This window comes from Rhinopithecus bieti, unplaced genomic scaffold (assembly GCF_001698545.2).
Source record: "Rhinopithecus bieti isolate Rb0 unplaced genomic scaffold, ASM169854v2 scaffold_20101, whole genome shotgun sequence".
NCBI lineage: Eukaryota > Metazoa > Chordata > Mammalia > Primates > Cercopithecidae > Rhinopithecus > Rhinopithecus bieti.
In genome coordinates, this window is record NW_016810242.1 from 357,567 (window position 1) to 376,026 (window position 18,460).

Consider the following 18,460-nt stretch of genomic DNA (forward strand, 5'->3'; position numbering starts at 1 on the left):
TACCACATATTCTTACTTATAATTGGGAGCTAAATGATGAGAACACATGAACACATAGAAAGGAACAACACACACTGGAGTTTATCAGAGGGTGGAGGGAGAGGATCAGGAAAAATAATTAATGGGCACTAGACTTAATACCTGGGTGGCAAAATAATCTGTACAACACATCTCCATGACACAAGTTTTCCTATATGAAATACCTGCACATGTACCCCAAAACTTAAAAGAAATATATATGTTTTGCACTGCTGTTTTTAAAATAGACAAAATACTGTTGTGGTTAATAATATTCTATTTTAGATTATAGCATTATTAAATTGACAGTGGCTTTTTGTAATTCTGAACGTTTTCATGGACACACACACAGACACACAAGCAGCCACTAATGTGTGTAAATTCTGGGCCAGGCATAGGGGAGAAGAAAATTGCACAAGTACTGATGCTGGAAAAGTGTTTCTGAAAAACGAGGGGTTAAAAAGCATATCAAATGATACTAGAAAGATGCAGTCAGACAAATCCAGAATGTGGGAAATTCTACTAGAGAAATGAGCCTATTTCCTCAACAAATAAGTGGCATTTAAAAAGAGAATGTTAGGCCAGGCGCAGTGGCTCACGCCTGTAATCCCAGCACTTTGGGAGGCCGAGGTGGGTGGATTACGAGGTCAGGAGATTGAGACCATCCTGGCTAACACCATGAAACCCTGTCTCTACTAAAAATACAAAAAAATTAGCTGGGCGTGGTGGCACGTGCCTGTAGTCCCAGCTACTCCTGAGGCTGAGGCAGGAGAATCGTTTGAACTGGGAGGCGGAGGTTGCAGTGAGGCGAGAACGCGCCACTGCACTCCATCGTGGGCGACAGAGTGAGACTCTGTCTCAAAAATTTAAAAAAAAAAAAAGGCCGGGCGCGGTGGCCAGCACTTTGGGAGGCCGAGGCGGTCAGATCACGAGATCAGGAGATCGAGACCATCCTGGTTAACATGGTGAAACCCTTCTCTACTAAAAATACAAAAACATTAGCTGGGTGCTGTGGTGGGCGCTTGTAGTCCGAGCTACTCAGGAGGCTGAGACAGGAGAATGGCGTGAACCCGGGAGGCGGAGCTTGCAGTGAGCCGAGACGGCGCCACTGCACTCCAGCCTGGGTGACATAGCGAGACTCGGTCTCAAAAAAAGAAAAGAAAAGAAAAGACAAGACAAGACAAGACAAGACAAGACAAGACAAGACAAGAAAAGAAAAAGAAAAAGAGAATGTTACAGGTTTAAAGCAACACATGAGCCAATTGCAATGTGTGGATCTTGACTGCATCCTCAAACAAACAAGGAGGTTGTTGGGGGAACTGGGAAAATGTAAACATGGTCTGAGCACTAGATTATATTATAAAATTATTACTATTTTGTTAGTTGGGATAATGGTTTTGATGTTTTAATTATGTCAAAATATGACCGGGGGTAGAGGCAGACATGAAACTAGCTTGGCAAATGCTAGCAAGCTGAGTAATGATGAATTTATCATATTTTTCTCTCTACTTCTTTGTTTTGTGTCAAAATTGCTATTACAAATTTTTTTACAGCAGGAAAAAGAGGAAAAAGTGATTTTTTTGAATCACACTTATAGAAGTGATCCAAATAAGTATTTCACAGTAGGTGACAGAAAGTTAAAAGCATATCCCCAATATGACAACTTGGTGTGTGATTTCGTAGGAAACAAACAAACAGACAAAACAAAACAAAATAACAAGTTGCAAAACATAGTTTTTAGTATGAACCATGCCACTTACTTTACCCTCCCAGGACCTCAGATGATTCCTCCTCTGTGAAGAAAGGATAATTGATAACTACCAAACTATTTAAATAGGCATCAAATAAGCCTGTAGCATTAAATAAGGCAATTCACATTAACACTATCTAAAATATGAAATCATATATGAATGGAAGGGATCATTATTTTATTAGTCATTCTCATGATCATTATCATCAACATCATGCTGATTCCAACGTATTTAGTTATGGGAGAGTGAAGATAAATTGATCCTGGAAACGTCCTATAGAAAGTAAGGGTAGTGATGGGCCCCAGTGTTTTATGGGGAGGAGATGATCAAACAGACCAGAGCAGGGTTGGATTCTCCTCCCCTGGTTTAAGAGACATGGCCAGGAAGATTGGGCCTCCTGGGCCACGACTGAATTCATTCATTCATTCATTCATTCACTCATATACTTACTGAGGACCTGCTACTTCATGTCAGGCACTGTGCTGGCTGCTGAGGATGAAATGAAGCTCAAAGCTGAGTGGGAGGGGCAGATGTCTAAGAAGATGATGGTCACACAAGATAGTATTACAGAACATGGGATAAAGAGACAGAGATCCAACCCAGCCTCAAGATGGGAAGTGGAAATAGTAGGTAGGCTTCTTGGAGCTGTATTGGTTCAATGGAAAGAGGGGAGAAAGAAAATCATCAGAGGGAGAGAAAGACCAAATATGTAGAAGAGGTGCCTTAGGAAACCACCATGCAGCAGTGGTGGTAATTATTCACCACAGGCAGGAGGACCTGAAATTGAGGGGACCTGTCAGAGCTGAGATTGAGCAAGGTGAGAGAGGACAAAAGCCAGAAAAGAGCCTAGGCCAGCCCTCAGAAGTGGTGTCCTGAAGCAGGGGTCAGCTGCAAGTGGGAGGCTATGAAGGTTTGGAGGAGGTGGGTAGGGAACTGCTGTGCTTTTCCCTGCATTCTGGCTCAGCTCTACTTAAAGGACCTCCAGGGTAATACTTCTCAGTTAAAGGCAAGGAAGTCCAGGGTACTGCTCTGGTGTAAGCCACTGGGCCAAGGGCAATATAAACAGCAAACTTTAATCAAAGACGCCACAGAGGAGTGCGTGGTGCTGAGTGCACATTCATTAGAGCCTCCTGGGGTGATCAAATGGAAGCACCACTTCCAGTTTAGTTCAGAAAAATGGCAATTTAAAAAAGCAAATAAAGTTCAGGTGCTTCTCCATGCTTCTCCACTGCCTCTTCAAACGTGGCCTAAGCACTAGATTATATTATAAAATTATTACTATTTTGTTAGTTGGGATAATGGTTTTGATTGATGTTTTAATTATGTCAAAATATGGCCAGAAAGTAGAGGCAGACATGAAACTAGCTTGGCAAATGTTAACAAATTGAGTGATAAGGGATTCATCACATTCTAAATTGGGTGTGGTGAGTGAAGACACCCACTTCACCTGTGCAGCTGCAGAGGCAATGCCTCCCTTGCCACTGCAGGTAGCAGATGGCTTCATGGAGCCCCACCACGCCACCAACCCTCACCTCTCAGCTCATGTGTGACTCACACATCACTCTCCTCCTTCCTTATCAGAGGATGAACCTCAATGTGGCTGACTGATGGGACTGCCCTCCCAATAAAAGAGGCTAAGATGCAGTGTTTTATTACAGGACTATTTTGTCTTCTCTTTCCACGAAGCTGAAATCAGTCTACTCCGGAAAGCTGGGACATGAGAAAATACTGTTGTATGAATCTCTCAAACCAGAACTCAGGACCTGTAGTGTGGGGCTACCCTTGGATATATTCTCAGTGGTCTCCAAGTTCACTGATAATTTTCTTTTAATTTTGAGTTTTAAATATAACCTTAAAAATAATGAAATCATATACTGGAGTCATCTTATCATTAAGTGATATGATAGGATTGGGATTTCATGTTCCTGTTTGTCCTGTGTCAGATGAAGTCTAAATTATGTCAAGCTACTCTGTGAACAAAAGTTTCCATGTCATGTACATTGCATAAAATTGTTGGAAGAACAGTCATCACATCTATTCTCCCACAATAGCGCACTTAACATATCTGTATTAAATAAAATCTGCAATACTAATCCTTTCTTGAAGTACATAAGATACCTTTAAAAAATGTTTAAATTATATTTTATTAAAACTGGCATTTGAGGTTGGCATGCTGGTAGTTGTGATCAAGGTTGAGATCTGATTGTCTAGAACTGGAAAACACAATCTTGAATTTACTAATATCATTTGAACCAATATGCTTAAGTATATTCTTGTCTTTATTATTGTCAAAGTCAAAATAAAGAAGTAAATATAAAAGTGAATCTCAGGCTGCAGTTTTTTACTGTTAAGCCCAACAAGCTGGCTTCAGGAAGCTCTCATGATCTCTCAATGTGGGCAGGCTTTGGAGTTAGTCAGCGCAGGGCAAGTCTCCGCTCTGCCATGCCCCATCTTTGTGCCTTCTCTGTCTCAACTCCTTCAACTGTAGGATGGGAATGGAAACAATGATAATATGTGCTGAATAGGGTTTTTTTTTTTTTTTTAAAGAACTAAGTGAGCAAATACATGTAAAGTTCTTAGTACCCAGTGCTTAGAGAGAGGTAAAGAAAAAACTTAATCATGAAAATTGTGGTTTTAGAGAGCTATGGGCAATTTTGTCAAACCAGGGAGGATGCATGAATAGTCACTAGTGACTGCCCATTATGTCTTTCAGAGATGCATGCTGGAGACAAGACCTCTGTGAATGAAGTGGCCTGCATAAACTTTGGGTGGGTTTTTCAGCTGTCCTCCTTGGAACTCAAGAGTACCCTGAGTTCCATGGGATGCTTTGGGTTCCACAAATGTTTTGATTCAAATTTCTCATGTAATTTTCAAAACTATAATAAGAATCAACACAATCTGAAATGTGCTCTATGCTAAATTTGATATATTGAAGACAACCAATACTGCCTTGTTAACGGTTTTCAGGCAGACCTTACAGAAAAGCTTCTACTGCCAGATCTGTGGATATATTTGAAAGTCTTGGAAATGAGTCATTGATGATGACGTGTAGAGCTCCCCACTGATCATTTTAAAATTCAAAAAGTGCACAAGAATCAAAAAGTAAAAATTAAAATGTAGATTTAATTTAATACTTAATGAGATACCAGGCAAGGTTGGTTTGTCCATTCATTCATTTACTTGACATTTATTTTATGCCTACAAGATGGTAGGCTCTTCTCTAGGCACTTGTATACAGCCACAAATGAAGTTCAGGCACATTTATTCAGCCCGTATTGAGCTATAATAAACATGCAATGACAAGGAAAATCAGAACACATTTATTTGTGTTGTGACATAAAATTGATAAGCTTTGCATTTATAGTAAGCATGAGATGTTTATTGACTGACTTTTGTATTTATAATAAGGAATTATATTAAGCTAGTTGTTATATATTACATAACAATATAGTAAGCTAGTTGTTAGATATTGTGGCAAATAACTTTGAAACAAAAAAATTCTGCAAATCCTCCTCAATGATTTGAGATCAGGATTGAAGAGAATCTTGAGATTGTCAGGTAAGCTACTTATCTGTTTGAATCAGGATTTTCTTGATATTATGTATCCAAAAAAGATTATAGAAATCAATTGGACATTGAGATTTGGGTAAGACTGCCATTGTCAGCCACAATCATGATTTTCAATTTTTGTGTTCATTAAAATAGCCTCAGTATTCTCTTTGATTGACTTTATAATAATTAGGAAAAGATATAAGTATGAAAAAAATTAGCTAGACACGCTGGTGCATGCCTGCAGTCCTAGCTACTCAGGAGGCTGAGGTGGGAGGATCACTTTAGCCCAGTTGTTTAAGGTTACAGTGAGCTATGATGGCACCACTGCACTCCAGCCTGGGTGACACAGTGAGACCTTGTCTCTAAAAAAAAATTTTTAATTAGCCAAGTGTGGTAGTCGCAGCTTCTCAGGAGGCTGAGATGAGAGGATTGATTAAGCGCAGGAGCTAGAGGCTGCAGTGAGCTATGAGTGTGTCACCACACTCCAGCCTGAATGACAGAGTAAGACCCTGTCTCTAAAAAAAAGAAAAATTTTAATTTTGCCTGGAAGAAAAAATTATGCTCTTGACATTTTTAAATTGCTAGCTTAAGGAAGCCAGCAGACTGAGGGAGAGAGAAGTTTTCATAAGTTCTACCCTTAGGAATTAAATTAGAGCTAAAAACAGAGAGCAATCAGGGCTTCCAGCTACTAAAAGAGGAAAAGAGTCAGAAACAGAAGAATTTTCTATAAGAATGCTGTAAGGCTCCAGAATCTTTTTAATCCTCACAAGTTTGTTATTAAAACAAAACAAACCTCCAACCCTCTTTTCCTTGCCCTTTCTTAAATATTGGGAATAAAAACAAAACAAAAATAGAAATCTCAAAGCAAGGTCTGTACATCTATTTTAAGGGACTGCAAAGTAGAGAGAAGCTAGGGAGACTGTACCTCACCCACCTTCTAGAAATATGGTCAGCCTTGAGGTCTCTGAATTGGAAGGCTAAGTTAAACAACTAATACCTGCTCTCCAGCCTCACCTGCATTATCAGTGTGATGGCAATCTCTTCCCTTATCCCCAAAGAGTTTTCTCTTTCTCCTATTATAACAGTTATTCCAAACATTTAACATGCTTCAAGTTCTCTACCCCAGCCTTCCTCAAAGTGCACCTAGACTAGGTATCGTGATCAGAAAGGAGGCATATGTAGTGGATAAAATCATGTACTCTTCTTGAGTCATTCTTCCTGGGTTTGAATCCTATCTCTATCATGTAGTAGCTTCATTACCTTGGGTGAGTTAATTAACCTGTCTTGAGCCTCCCCTCATCTACAAAATAATGTAATAATAACACCTTTCTCATAAGTTGGGTTAATGATTTGATGGGTATAGAGCTCATAGAAAAGGAGCTGGCACATACTAAGTGCTCAATAAACATTGACAGACTAAACACACAACATTGCCTCTCTTCCATATTCACTAAAATCAAACACACACACACACACACACACACACACACACACACACACATGCCCCAAACTTAAAAACAAATCCATAGCACTGTTGGAAAATCAAGAGAGGAGCCAACTAGCACTCCACAACCAGAAGAATTTTCTGAAAGTTAAAAAGGGAAAGATTGGCAACAAAGCCCACAAAATTAAGGAAGCCACAAATTCAACAAGAGGAAAAGAAAGTTCTTTTTTTAAAATGTAAATTTTCATTGGTACCCCAGAGAAATATAAAATGATGGGCATCAAGGGATAAAATAAGGGAAATTAATTAAGCTTTCCCACTCAAGTCAAGAAAAAAATAAAACGCTCCTTTTTAAAATTATTTTTTAATAATTTTTTGTAGAGACAGCATCCCACTATGTTGCCCAGGCTGGTCTTTAATTCTGAGGCTCCAGTTATCCTCCCACCATGGCCTCCCAAAGTACTGGGATTACAGGTATGAAGCATCATACTCAGCCAGAAAATGCTCATTACTAATGCTTCAGTGCAAGATTATTTTCACCTCCTTGCCAATGCAGTAAGACAAGAAAAAGAATTAAGAGTATAAATACTGGCTAGTAGAATACTAGGTTTTACTTATCTGTAGATAATATAAGTCTTTATCCAGAAAACACAAAAGAGTTAACTGAAAAACTTTTCGAGTTATTAAAAAAGTGCAGTAAATTGATCAGACAAAACTTATATGCAAAAATGAAAAGATGATTAATCAGAACCCTTTTAACTTCCAGTCACACCCAGCTGCAAACATATTTGTATCCACATACAACCTTACTTCTTTCACCATTCAACTTTAGAATATACTGCAAGCAGTTTTCCAAAATGGTTGTATTAAGTACACTTCTGGCGAGATGCAGAGGCTCACACGTATAACCCCAGCATTTTGGGAGGCTGAGGTGGGTGGATCACTTGAGACCAGGAGTTCAAGACCAGCTTGATCAGCAGGATGAAATCCTGTCTCTACTAAAACTACAAAAATTAGCCAGGCTGTGGCATGAGAATCGCTTGAACCTGGGAGGTGGCGGGTGCAGTGAGCCAAGATTGTGCCACTGTACTCCAGCCTGGATGACAGAGCAAAACTCTGTCTCAAAAACACAGCAACAACAAAAAACACTTATACCAGGAGGGTAGGAGAATTTCATTTCCTCCACATCATTGCCAATACTTGGTATTTTTAGTGTTTTTAATTTTAGCCATTTTAGTGTATGTATAGTGATAAATACTCATTATGGCTTTAATACCCAATCCCTTGATGGCTAATTAATGTTAAGCACCTATTCATGTATACTGAGCTATTTGGCTATCCCCTTTTGTAGAGTGTCTTTGCAAAGTATTTGCTTATTTTTTTTTTTATTGAGCTCTCTTTTCTTTTTTTCTTTTTGATATATATATACTAGAGTTGAGTTCTTTATTGGACATGAGTATGATTAATATTTTCTCTTATTCTATGGTTTGCCTTTTCACTCTGTTAAGAATACCCTTTGATAAAGAGAGGCTTTTGATTTTAATGTAATTGAACGTATTTCTTTTATTTAAATTTAGTCATTTTGTGCTCTCTTTAAGAAATATCTGCCTACACCAAGATCATGAAAATATGATGCTCCATTGTCTTCAAAAAGCCTTGTTTTCCCTACTATATATCTGTAATTGATTTTTTAAATTGGTGTACAGAGAATTCAGAATTAATGTTTACATGGTTATCCAATTGACCCAGTGTTATTTATTGAAAATATTTATTTTTCTTATCCAAGATTATCTTGGCTATTCTCAGCCATCCTAATGCATTTCTACTTCTCTTCTTTCTATCTCCTGAAACAACTTTTGATGATCTCCCCAATTTCCCAAATATAAAATACAAAGGAAATGTTTTCACTTTGACCTTAATTTTTCTCCCACCATTTAACACTCAAACTTTGGCTCCTTAAAACTTCTCTTCCCTTATCTTCCAGGACAGCATGGTTTCCCCCCCCCTTTTTTTTTTTTTTTTTCCCCTGTACTGCTTTTTTTTTCAGTTGCTCATTCTCCTCTCCCAGGATCCCTTCTTCAGTCTTTTCACTTCTTTTTACAGGACTCACACTCCTCCTAAGTGATCTTGTTCAAATGCAGGCCTTTAACCACTTCTACTCATGGATAGCTCCCGAGCATTATTCCCAGCCCAGGTTTCTAATTCTCAAGTGCAGATGAAGATACTCAAACATATACAAAACTGAATGCATTAATCTCATCAGAAAGAAGTCCAGTAAAATGGCCAAATAAAACATATATGCAAAAAGTAAAAAGACTATTAATCAGAACCCCTTTAACTTCCAGTTCCATCAAATTAAGTACTAAAGACTTCTTAATACTCCCCCAACCACACTACATCCTTCCTAGATCTCCATTAGCTAAAAATATACCAGTGTACTCAATTGCCTTAGCCAGAGGCCGTGAAATCTACTTCAAATACCTTGTCCAGGTTCTGATGACTTAACTAAGTTTCTCTCCTAACCATTTCCTCCTCTCAGCCCCCACTACTGCTGCCCTATTTCAAGCCATCGCTGTCTCTCACATGGCTTTACCACAGCCTTTTGCCTTATTCCTCTGTGTTTGGTTTCACATGTTCAGTTTCCATATGAGGATCTCCCAACTGATAACTAACATTTCCTTCTTTTTCCTACAGACCAGCAATCGGTTCTCCCAGTTAAGTTACACTAAATCCACATACAAAGTCTCCATAAATCAAAATAACCACCTGACAAGTAGGTGCCTCATGCCATTAAGTGCAATGGGAAGATTTGGATACAAAAGCAAGGGGGCTTGAAGCACTGCTGGCTGCCCAAGAGGTGAGGGCATCACTGCAAGGGCAGAGAACACACAGGGGAAAGTTCTTAGGGGTGATAACTGGTCATACTTATTATCCTCTACATAGAGAAACAATACTGGCAGCCATTCCCCCACCAAATCCTTATTTCATATCTATACCCTGTGGCCTGACTCTGATTCAATAGACCCTTGATATCTAAGAAACTAACATTATCACCTGCACCATTCACCAACAGCCCCAAAGACTTTCATCAAGTGAAGACGTGTAATTTTGCAGAGGCACAAATCTCAACCATACATGCTATGGGGCTCCTTATTCTGTGTGAATCATTTAGCAGCGAGAAAGCCAAACGTCTTGGGGTTGGTGAGTCACACCCTTGGAATAAAACCTGAAGGCCGAAGCTCAGAATTTGCAGCACATGACTGAAACCAAAGGGGCCCTGGGAAATTGTCATTCTGGGAGCAAAAAGGAGGGAGAAAACTGAGATGGCAGCACTGCTTTTCACAATGAGTGACCCCCCAGGGCTGGTTTGGGCAGCTGAGTTCCTGGACCTCTAATGAAGAAAGAAGAAAGTAGGACAAGCTGATCTGGGCCTGAGACAGAGACCCAGAGCTGAGCTAAGGCAAGTCCCATATGCAGTTTACAACAAGGACCTTAGCTGTTCTGAAATGGACCAACCCAAAGAGACAAGCTAACATCTACTCCACCCATCAGCAGGAAGATTCATATTCCTTTTATTTTCCTAAGAAGAACTTACTTGGAGCACAGCAGGTCAGTCAGAACCATAACTGGAAGAAACCTGTATGTAAAAGATCAGCAGGAGTGACACAAAATCCTCAGGGTCCTTGCCCAGAAGATTGATCCTTCAAAAAAGTGAGTCTCATTTGGGCAAAAGTATCAGACTCCTAATATCCATTTATTCATCTGGTTTCTGCTCCATCTTGTATCCCAGGGTGTCTGGATAACTCTACCAGTGAATAATAAGTCCATTTTATTTCTTTAGGGGATTCTGCACTTTGGGGGATACCTTATCCTGGATATCAAATTAAATGCCCATTCACGTTGAGCTCAAGTCACATGTCACCAAGGGCTGGGTGTAGCAGCCAAGGAAGACGACACTGCCAGAGCTGGATTTTGCAAGGAAATGAGTTTTAATCATCAAGTTCAGTTTCAACGCTTGGAAATTATCCATCTTGATGAGGAAATAAAATTAGCTGATCTTTTACTTTGCTTATTTGAAGGCAATGAGACATTTCTTTGCATCAGATAATAAGTTTGTGACCCCAAAGGACACCTGTTCTCTCTTTACCATCTCAGCAGCTGTAAGCCCTGAGCAGCACATATGAGCATGAAGGAAAAGGGGCTTCCGTACTGGGCACAGTCAAGGATGGATGGTCTGAGCCAATAGCAGGGTCAGAGATACAGGGAACCCCAAACAGCAATTAATTTTAATTTTAATTTTAATTGGCCTTGGCATACCCTTGATGACTTCTTGCACAATAAATCCGTCCTCCTAATTATTAGCTTAATTAACTTAATTATCAGTTAGGCTAATATTTAAGTTAGTTGGTATTCTCTAAGTTATTCATAGTGCAAAAGGGCCCATGAGCATGCAGAGTCAGGAGGCCTGGGACTGAGATCACACTGATGGGTAACTGGGAGTTGACAGGCACTCCCACTGAGAACATCAGACATATCGCTGACCTGGTGTAAACCAGCTAAACAGGGCTCTGGGTCAGCCAAGCCCCCACACTCTCCAGTCATCCTCAGGGAGAGTTTTTCTCGAGGGTGTTGATCATCCCTGAATTGAGGGAAGTGGCCCCATGTCACCATGCTGGTGCTTGCCTCCATGCCCTTATTCATCCTGCCTGTGGTACCCTTAGCCTTAAATTTCACTGAACTCTCTCCTACCCAAACTTTATGACTCAGCTCAGTGATACCCCCTGCTGGCAGTCATCTCAATGGGCTTGCTAATCAATTGTTCATGTATCAGTAGCACCCAGCAAGTTTACTTGTGGGGTAATGCACTGTATAAATGTTTGATGAAGAAATGAATCAATTATCCTGTACTTAGCACTTTTTACATTTAAAGTAATTGTCTCTTTTCTTATTTATCACTGCCAGTATGGTGAACCCCTTAAGGATAGGAAACTTATTCTTTTTTATGTCCCTGCTCTTAATAATGAATGGCACAGAAAAGGCACTTAATAAGTGGGGGCAGAGCCCACCTATCCCCACCCTGGGAGACTGACTTTTTTGCTAAGTAAGCTAACTTTTGTGTGAACCTTCTTGGTGTATAAAGTATTTTCATGTGTCTTATCATTGTTTATCCTCACAGGGACTAGGGATGAAGGAGAGTGTGTCTGGGGGCAGGGGTGGTGGGGGGGACTGTGAGTTAGATACTTTCATTATTTGCATCATACAGATGAGGAAGCTAGAATTCTTGAAGTTACATGGCTTGCACTTGATCACAGGGTCATAGGTGAAACAAGAAGTCTCTGGCTTTCCTGACTCTAAATCTACACTCGGTTATTTTCTAATCAATAGGCAAAGTTTGTTCCCATCTCTTAACCACAAGTCCTATCTCCCAGGGATACTCTCCTATCAACTGGCCATGAACTAATGTCCATTTAGGAGTTAACTCATCGCAGCTTAAGGGTTGAGATAAAGCACAAACAGAGGTGTTTGACTTTCAAGATGATGATACTGAAAATTGATATTCAGAAAGGAATGAGCTTCAAGTGCAAGAATTTTAGACACATGGCCAGGTGAGGAGAAGTTGATGAACAACTATAGGCAGTAACCTGAGAGACCAGGTCAGCCATTTGTTATGTATGTTATCTAAAATGACAATATTAGTCATTTATAGCTGCATATCAGATACTCCTTAACTTAGCAGCTCCCAAGAACAGTAAACATTTATTATTGCCCACAGTTTCTAAGTGACAGGACTCTGAAAGTGGCTTAGCTGGATGGTTCTAGCTCAGGGTACCTCCTGAAGTTCTAGTCAAGCTGCCAGCCATCAGGAGGCTTGAAAGGGATTGAGGATCCATTCTAAGATGGCTTACTCACATGGCTGCCAGCTATTGGTAGGAGGTATAGGTCCTTCCTATTTCGACCTCTCCATGGACTACTTGAGTGTCCTCAGACCATGGGGGCTGGCTTCACTCAGAGTGATCCAAGAGATAGTAAGTGATGGGTTTCAGGACACGCTACCTTCAAGTATGGCACCTTATCATTTGAGAAAATAGCAGAAGCTGGAAGGTCTCCCTGACTTTCCCCTTTGACCTTCTCTCCTGAAGCTGGCCATAAAAGAATTACCTGACCTTCCTCCCTAAAGTAAGTCATAAGACCCTTATTCTAGAGATACCCTCCCTACACCCAGAGGAAAGGAACATACTTATCTTCAAAGACACAGAAATGCCAAGAAGAATCTGAACAAACAGGTCTTGCTAAGTTCCTGCCAGTTGATCACTAGGAGATCACCCTTTTGTTCTCCAATCATAATTCTCCACAATTCTCCACTTCATCAAACTTGGTGTAAAAAATGCACAAGTTTACCTATTTATTTGGGACTTCATTTCTGAAGGCTCCCATGTCATGTCACATTAATTTAAAAAAAAAAAAGTACGTTAAGTAAATCGAAAGGTGAGGGTAAAGGGCAATGAAGAAAGATTGATTAAGGGGTACAATTATACACTTAGAAGAAATAAGACCTAATGTTCAATAGATCAGTAGGGTGACTATAGTTAACATTCATCTATTGTATATTTCAAAATAGCTGGAAGAGAATAATTTGAATGTTCTTAGCATATAGAAAAGATGAATATTTAGAATGATGAATATTCCAATTACCCTGATTTAATTACATGAGGGTATCAAATTATCATGTGCCCCGAAAATATATACATCCAATATGTATCAATAGGAATAAATAGGCCGGGCGCAGTGGCTCATGCCTGTAATCCTAGCACTTTGGGATGTCAAGGTGGGTGGATCTCTTGAGGCCAGGAATTCAAGACCAGCCTAGCCAACATGGCAAAACTCCATCTCTATGAAAAATTTTAAAAAAAGATACAGGCGTGGTGGCATGCACCTGTAGTCCCAACGACTTGGGAGCCTGAGGCATGAGAATCACTTGAACCCAGGAGACAGAGGTTGCAGTGAGCTAAGATCATACCACTGCACTTCAACCTGAGTAACAAAGTGAGACTCTGTCTCAAAAAATAAATAAATAAATAAATAAAAAGTGAATAAATAATTTTGTATGCTTTTCTATCATTAATCTGTTTTTTTATTACTGGTGCCTCAGTCATGAGCCTTATGATGGGTGAGAAAAGAGATATTACTTTTTCTCCTCTACACAAAGTCAGAAGCCACAAAGTCTTTTCTGATGTAGCCTTGAAGTCACACTTCCTCATTTTTACAATATCCTTTTGGTTACAAGGTCAGCTGCATTCACTGTAGGATGCATTTAACATATGGGGAAGTGGATACTACTGGGGACCATCTTAAAGGTGGCCACCATAACACCAACAGGTTGCTCTGAACAAGATCTTTGCTTTGCCCCAAAATGTAATTCACTGATGGTTCCACCATGAAATCACGGTTTTGATTTTTTGTGGGTTTTAGACAACTAGATCTTTAGCAAGAGAGTAAATCAAAGATAGCCAAAGACACTAAGTTAGATTTTCTACCCTGATGAAAGTATGAGTGGCCAAGATCACACAGTTGGTTTCTGGAAGAGCTCAGAAGAGACAAGAAGGGCAGGAGAGCCAGCTGGCCTCTACATTCACCACAGTCTCAGATTAGACTTTTAACTTTATCCCCAAATAAAATCTCTCAAATAGTGCTAAAGATATAGGAGCGAAGGAAGGCAATATTCATTGTCCAACCTTAAACCCTGAGCCTTATAATGATACAACACTGCCTGTAGTACAGGATGACTGTAAATTAATATTTTTCCAGATTTTGTGACTATTAAAATGCACTATATTGTATTTTCTGTAAAAGTTTTAACTTACAAAATGTAAACATCGAAAACTTTCCTAATTCTTACGATTCTCATTTTTAAAATTGTTTCTTTTAATATACAAGGGACCTCAAAAAAACTGAAGTGACCCTGGTCTGTTAACATCTGAGAGGCTCATCTTATGACCTCTCAACCCCTCAACTCCTTGGAGTCTCATTCTTTTCCTTTGAAAAAACCAGAGGGTTGTGTAAGTGACCTCTAAGGTTGGTCCAGTTCTTGCATCCCTTCAGGCACTAAAGCCATAGTAGTCAGTGCTTATTTTTCAATGCTCTGTGTGCCCTGAATGCTCCTTTAGTGAAGAATAAGAAGAAGGAAAGGGAAGTAAGTGTAAAGGGCAAATTCTGACCACCACACCATGTGGTGTAGTGAACCAAGTAAGAACCTGAAATGGGAGAAAAACATAGAACCATTTTTGCAGGATTTTTTTTTCCTTATCCACAAAGTCACATTGAGACTGGTTTTTGGTTTGAAATAAAAGGGAGCTCCAAATATTCTGGCAGGAGGTCATCTTTCCTTTATGGTCATTGCTCAGCCTGGGCCTTTGACTGTCCCAGGAGCTGGGCCCTTACGCCACAACAGATCTGCTCTGGAAGAACTATATTTAGATCCCTTACCTTAGAAACCTGACCACAGAAGGGCTGGCTTTTTTCGTAAGAGATGGGGGTTGTATTAGTCCGTTTTCACACTGCTGATAAAGACATATTCGAGACTGGGCAATTTACAAAAGAAAGAGGTTTATTGGATTTACAGTTCCACTTGGCTATGGAGGCCTCACAATCATGGCGGAAGGCAAGGAGGAGCAAAGTCATGTCTTACATGGATAGCAGCAGGCAAAAAGAGGAGCTTGTGTAGGAAAATTCCCCCTTTATAATACCATCAGCTCTCATGAGACTTATTTGTTATCCTGAGAACAGCATGGGAAAGACCTCCATCCATTATTCAATTACCTCCCACCAGGTCCCTTTCATAACACATGGGAATTCAAGATGAGATTTGGGTGGGGACACAGCCAGACCATATCAGGGGTCTTGCTATGTTGGCTAGGTTGGTCTTGAACACCTGGGCTCAAGCAGTCCTCTGACCTCAGCCTCCCAAAGTGCTAGGATTACAGGCGTGAGCCACTGTGCCCAGTCTGTTTTTGTTTGTTTCTTGTTCCTACTAGAATTGCTGCAAAGAATCACGAAAGCAGCATGGCTAGGACACTGGGCTGCTGCAACAAAGGGAGGCAACAAGTGAAGCAGTGATTCTGGGTGACCATGATGCCACCGGGCAGACTGCTGTTTGTGCTGCCAGTGTTCTGCTGAAAAACACGTTCTGGGTCTGTGGAACTGGCAAATAGACTTCTGTCAAAAGGCACAATTACAACAAATTTAGTCTAAAAATCTTAATTGCCTTTTATTGGCAACTCTAAAGTCTGGCAACACCTCATTCTGTAAAAAACAATGAGTGTTCCAATGAGCTGAGCAGAGGAGATTGGCTTTATGGACAAAAAAGGGCTGAATAAAGCAGAAACAAAAAATAAAAAGTAGACTGGCAATTTCAGTTATTTTCCTTGTAGAGGTTAAAGCAGAGGGGACTTCCTTATGTTGGCTAAAACTGGCCTATTTGGCTATTTGGAATTTGGCTATTCTCTCTCTCTCCCTCTCTCTTTCTCTCTCTCTCTCTCTTTCTCCCCCGCCCCCCATGTCTTGGAAGGTTAGATAAACAACTTAGTTTTTAGCTTGATAGCATGGAACTTTAGAATGAGTGACTCCATCTTGGTTTGGTCCATTGGGCCTAGTGCAACAGCTCAGGCCAAACCAATAGCCTCCTACACATTTTATTTAACACTTCCTTGGACTGGGGCAGGGGTATGGCCAGGTGAATGAATGAGGAAGGTTCTGAGCTGCCCCCTGACTTTGGGCATGACCAATATCCACGACTTGTTTTGTTTCAGGCCCTCCCCTCCTCCTCCTATCTAGTGAGCACCCAGTGATCCAATGTCCTTGTCCCCTGGTAAGGCTACTCTGCTCTCCTCACCACTGGAATTCAGCAAAGTCTCCTTCCTGGGTATCATATACACAGGAGGACACACATATTGCTAGTGAACCAGTCTCATTTTGCCTATTGCATAGTGTGTCAATCAATGAGAAGATGAGTTTTACAGCAGAGAAGCTACCAAGTGAGCAGATGGGAGAAGAGTTCTCAAATTTGCCTTCCCAAAGACAGAGTTTAGGGATATTTATGGGATAACAAAACAGGGTGGTCTGAAGCATGGGGAAATGTGACTTGAGGTGAGGAAAAGTGAGAATCAGTGATCTGCACAAGGGTAGGCAGACTTCATGGCTTTTCATATGATGGTGTTGGTGCTACCAGTGTCCCGGGTTCCTGCAGTCTCCCAGGATTTAAATCAAGAGTGATCAACAGGCATAGAAATAAAGGGAGTTTATGAGGTGGTGCACAAGGGAGGCAGCTGCTACCTGAGGGTAGTGTGTGTGTTAGTTTGACAGGGTCTTTCCATAGGGAAGGGTTACATCAGGGCATGTATAGCAGGGGTTTTTCTAGTGCTTATGTAGTGACTCAACATGTTTCTTCATATATCATATAGAGTGCTAGCATTTTAAATCTCCACCCTGGGGCATGAACTTTAGCATTAAAATGAGGAAAGTGTAACTTTAATTTGGAGTTTAAGTCTGATGCACATATAGAGCTCCCAGGAAGCCCCTAGCCCTCAAAATAAAACCTTGCAGTTAAGAGTTTCCTGGGTCTTTTGTTACTGATTGACTGAGGGTTAGATAAGCTAGACTTTTTCATTCAGACCATCTTAAAATAGGGAATCAGCCAGCCTGAATGTCTCATTTGCATGATCTGAGAGTGGAACTTTTGGTCCTCTGACATCAAAAGGTTACCTATAGGATGCTCCAGTAGGCTCAGTTGGAGGGTTAATGGTCTCAGCTGGGTTGAATTGGACAAAAACTGACCCTAAGTTCCTGAAAAACAACTTAGGCAACTGTTACCATAGTGACCATTACATCAAAGCTGTTATCTATAAGAAAGCTAGTGAGTGGAAGTTTAATTATATTTTGCCTAGCTACATGACTTTTAGCTATATAGGTTTTAAAATCAGCTAGAAGTGAATGACTAAAAGCAAGCAAGTTTGACAGACCTAATCAGGTTAGCCCTTCTGTTTCAACATTTCCCTCAAACTTCCTGTTGTACCTGCCACTGGCTGGAGCTGCAGAGTCTGGCTACCCAAGAACCTGACATACTTCCCAGTGGGATGCAGGCTGTCAATTCAGCTATTCCTTTAACAGAAACAGCCAACATCACTGCAGCTGAAGCTTTCTTCCCTGAGGTAATTTCCCTCAAACCCTGGGGAAAAAAATAGGTCTGGCCTCTGCTTTTTCCAGCTTTTCCTTCTGGAGGGACAAGAGATTCATCTGGCATCCAAGGATGGAGATGCCCCTGTGTTGAAGATCTGTCCTGTGTTTTCACTGGAAACCAGCCAGATAGGTGGGGCTAAGCAGAACTTTTCTACATTGGTGTTTGATTGCAACAAAAGAACCCAGGAAGACCTGCAGTTGTTGTCTATAACCATGTGAAGGACTGCCACAAAGAAAAGTGAATGGGTCACTTAGTAATCCCAGAGGAAGAACTGGGACCAGTGGGAGAGGTTAACGGGAGGTAGAGTCCAGCCCAGTGTAGCACATCCTGCCTCAAGAAGTAGTGATCTCCCTGTCACTTAGAGCATGTAAGTAACAATCTATCAAAAATGTTGGACAAACTCCAAATGAAAAAGAAATTTCAAGAAGCTTAAAAACCAGCTGAGTCTTTTTTAAATGGACC